The sequence below is a fragment of the Megalobrama amblycephala genome, linkage group LG6, assembly GCF_018812025.1.
Source record: "Megalobrama amblycephala isolate DHTTF-2021 linkage group LG6, ASM1881202v1, whole genome shotgun sequence".
Lineage (NCBI taxonomy): Eukaryota > Metazoa > Chordata > Actinopteri > Cypriniformes > Xenocyprididae > Megalobrama > Megalobrama amblycephala.
This window is the reverse complement of record NC_063049.1, coordinates 46,414,362-46,418,588: the sequence shown is the minus strand read 5'-3', so window position 1 is coordinate 46,418,588 and position 4,227 is coordinate 46,414,362. Positions and strand designations below refer to the sequence as shown.

The 4,227-nt window shown below is 36.0% G+C and overlaps 1 long non-coding RNA gene across 1 annotated transcript; it reads left to right on the top strand.

Moving 5' to 3' along the window:
• The first annotated feature begins 362 nt into the window (after positions 1 to 362).
• Positions 363 to 3,189, top strand: LOC125270893. Its single transcript, XR_007185491.1, has 3 exons — positions 363 to 678; positions 1,875 to 1,982; positions 2,443 to 3,189. It is a non-coding gene; the product is annotated as an uncharacterized LOC125270893 (long non-coding RNA).
• The last annotated feature ends 1,038 nt before the right edge of the window (positions 3,190 to 4,227 follow it).

Below are 4,227 nucleotides of genomic sequence, written 5' to 3'. Positions count from 1 at the left end.
TGTGTGTGTGTGTGTGTGTGTGTGTGTGTGTGTGTGTGTGTGTGTGTGTGTGTGTGTGTGTGTGTGTGTGTGTGTGTGTGTGTGTGTGTGTGTGTGTGTGTGTGTGTGTGTGTGTGTGTGTGTGTGTGTGTGTGTGTGTGTGTGTGTGTGTGTGTGTGTGTGTGTGTGTGTGTGTGTGTGTGTGTGTGTGTGTGTGTGTGTGTGTGTGTGTGTGTGTGTGTGTGTGTGTGTGTGTGTGTGTGTGTGTGTGTGTGTGTGTGTGTGTGTGTGTGTGTGTGTGTGTGTGTGTGTGTGTGTGTGTGTGTGTGTGTGTGTGTGTGTGTGTGTGTGTGTGTGTGTGTGGTGTGTGTGTGTGTGGTGTGTGTGGTGTGTGTGTTGACATTAGTGCAGCTCATGATGAAGGGATTTTCCCTTCTTTTTAAAGTTTTTGAGCACACAACACATTACCTTCAAAGCAGACAGACATGGACTAAAGAAGACTAAAATATTGAATTCATGAGGTCTTTCATTCATTATTCAGAGAAGTATTTGAGTATCAAATACCAAATTCAGTGATAAATGTGCGTGTTTTCCTGTTTCTAGAAAAGGCTGGTTCAGACACAGACAGACACACAGAAGATGATCCAGATCAGAAAAAACAATCAAGAGATCCAGTACTCAGTAGAGCTGAGACAAGAGGTGATTGAAAAAATGATTACAATATTTCACTGTGCTTAAAGTGATAGTTCACCCAAAAATGAAAATTACCTCATGATTTACTCACCCTCAAGTCATTCTAGGTGTATATGATTATATTCTTTCAGATGAACACAGTCAGAGTTATAATAGAAATATCCTGGTTCTTCCAAGCTTTATAATGGGAGTGATTGGAGGATGAGATTTTGAAGTCCAAGTAAAATAAGCTTCAGGTGCAACAGCCATGTGACTTCTGTTGACAAAGCATTAACTGAGTACACAATGACATGACGTTCTCTGCGTTATATTATGGGACAGGGGTGTGGAGAGCAACGGTCCTGCAGATTTCAGCTCCAGCCCCAGTCAAACACACCTGAAGCAGCTTCTCAAGGTGTTCAGGGCTGATCATTACAGACAGGAGCAGGGCTGGATCTGGAGTCTGCAGGACAGTAGCTCTCCAGGAGCAGGGCTGGACACCCCTGATGTAGGACATCATGGCATTGTGTACTACGTCACAGAAATAAACACTTTTTGGACTCAAGTCGAATGTGTAAGCACTGGAAGCTTGTTATTTTACTTTATAAAGTTTTAAATAAGGATATTTGTCTTACACAAACACATTGATTTTCTTCAGAAGGCCTTTATTAAAACCCCAGAGCCGTGTGGAGTACGTTTATGATCGATGGATGCACTTTTTTGGACTTCAGAAACATCCTCCAATCGCTCACATTATAAAGCTTGTATGAGCCAGAATATTTCTTATATAACTCTGATTGTGTTCGTCTGAAAGAAGATAGTCATATACACCTAGGATGGCTTGAGGATGAGTAAATTATGGGGTAAATTTCATTTTTGGGTGAACTATCCCTTTAATAATGGTGCAGAATAAAAAAGGTCAATAAATGATGATAGAATTTTCATTTCTTAAACAGCTTCATCTGATTATTTCCATTTGATGAACACAAACCTAATATTAGTATAAGTACCTGAATATTACCTTACTGGGATCATTAGATTAGATTAGATGTACTTTATTGATCTCCCAAGGGGTAATTCATCAAATACAAGTAAACTCTGGTCAGAAAAGCCCTTTTTCCATATTTTTTCCGGCTTCTTGAACTTTGAGTCACAACTTCCCACAGGCTTTGTGATCTTCCCTTGAGAGGTGTTTCTTCAAATGAATGTTCCTCTTTTTGCAGACTCACACCTCCATAAATTATTTATTTATTTCATCTCAAACATTCCTCAAACCAAACTGGATGACTATTGTTCTGGTGATGTTGGTAGCAATTATCTTTGCCAAAGAGGTAAGGATTCCAGCCACTGTTTCTCTAATGACTTCTTTTTCTGGGAGGCTGATTATTCTGCTAGTGTAGTACGATTTTTAGTCATTGATCTTGTTTGTCAAATCTTCTGAATTACATGAATCACGTAAATTAAAATTTAAACTCAAAACAACAAAATATGACAAAAAGTCTAGTTTGTGAAAGATTGTGTATTTCAGGCCCTGTTCACACCTGGTGTTAAGATGCGTTTGATCGATCGGATCACAGTTAGACGAGGGAGACACATATCCCTTTACTCCTGGTGTAACAGGGCTTCAGATAATAACTAAACATGTTAAAACATGTTGAAAATATGTTTTTTCACTTGACAAACTATTAATTAATTAATAATAATAGCTTATTAGCTGAATAACTGGACACTGTTAAACAAAGATTTACGTGAACAACTGAACATCATTACATTGCTCTTTTTCTAACGCAGGCGGAGATCACTGAGCTGAAGAGGAGAATCACTGAGCTGGAGAGAAGAGAGCTATACATTCATTCATTGGAAAGTTTTTTCTTTTTGTTTTTTCTTTTTGTTGTTTTTGTTGTTTTTTGTTATGCAAACAGACACTGATACAAACAGACAAAATTGCAATATTTCAGATGAGAAATTAAATGCAAAATACAAAGACCATCAAAACAAACATAAGTGTAATTCGGTGTGGAAATATATGAACAAAGGAGCATGTAGGGAAGTACAAAAGACATGAATAAAAAAAAAAATGAATAAAAAAAAAATATATAAATGAAATAAAGAAAAAGAAAAAAACTTTAATGACAATAATAACGATGATGATAATAATGCAATAAATTATTCCTGCGGACTAGAGAGGAAAATCATTGAGCAGAAGAGTGAAAACATTGAGCTAAACAATCAGTTGGAGGAGGTCTGACATTTAAAAATAATTGTGGATTATTTAAAAAAATATATGTTTTCATTCCTTACAGAAGAAAATCCTAAATGATGAAACACATGACTGCAGTGAAAACGAATCTGTAACTGCATGAGAGGATAATATGAGAGCTGTGAGATTCCTGCTGACATGTTGATGGTTTTACTTTAGTTTTATTTTCCCTCTCTTTGACGTATTAGAAAAGATTTGTGATTTTGATTTTTCTTGTGATTTATATTTTTTATGATATGTGAATAAACCTCTGATTCTGTATATTAATGAAAAAAAGTGTCTAAAAATGTTTTAATAAAATTTTCAGTGTGAACAGTGTGGCAGAGTGCATTATCCTGCCGAAAGAGGCAAAACTCCAACTACTCTGGGTGAGAGGCTGTTATAAATCTGAAATTTGGGTGGACTCAATAACTAACCATAAACATTAATGAGACAGTTTGAAACCAAGCAATTAAACGTCATGAATAGTGTATATATCATATGAAAATATAGCACCAAAAACCAACAACCGAAACATAAATAAAAAATAAATAAATACCAAATCTTTGAATCAAATATAAATGAAGAATTAATTCAGATAAGGAGTTATATTAGGAGTATGATGACTGCAAGACAATTTGTTAAATAAGAATATAAGAAATTGTCCCTTGTAGTTGAGGTAAGGCAAAAATCCGTGCATGTAGAAAAAACCAAGAAGGAAAATAATCTCCCAAAAATCCATCAAAAAAAATCACATAGAAAGAAGCTGATCTTAAAGGTGCCCTAGAATCCATTTTCACAAGATGTAATATAAGTCTAAGGTGTCCCCTGAATGTGTCTGTGAAGTTTCAGTTCAAAATACCCCATAGATTTTTTTTTTATTAATTTTTTTACTGCCTATTTTGGGGCATCATTAAATATGCGCAGATTCAGCGCGTGGCCCCTTTAAATTCTCGTGCTCCCCGCCCCCGAGCTCTCGACTCTATCATTGCATAAACAAAGTAGGTATAGTAGTATAGTAAGTATAGTGTTTATTTGGATGTTTACATTTGATTCTGAATGAGTTTGATAGTGCTTCATGGCTAAAGCTAACATTACACACTGTTGGAGAGAACCGGCAAAAGTAATGATTATGAGTGTGACAAAAACAGCAAGGAGACATTTTTATTGTTTATTAATAAAGTAATGTTTTCTGAATCAGTGTCGGCTGCAAAGATGAAGTTGACATTGCTGATTCTCATTGCTGATCATCTGCTCATATGGACGCGCCTAGAGAGATAACGCACATTTCATTCGGATTAGGCTATATAATCAGAGTAGCCTCTTTCTTTTCGTTT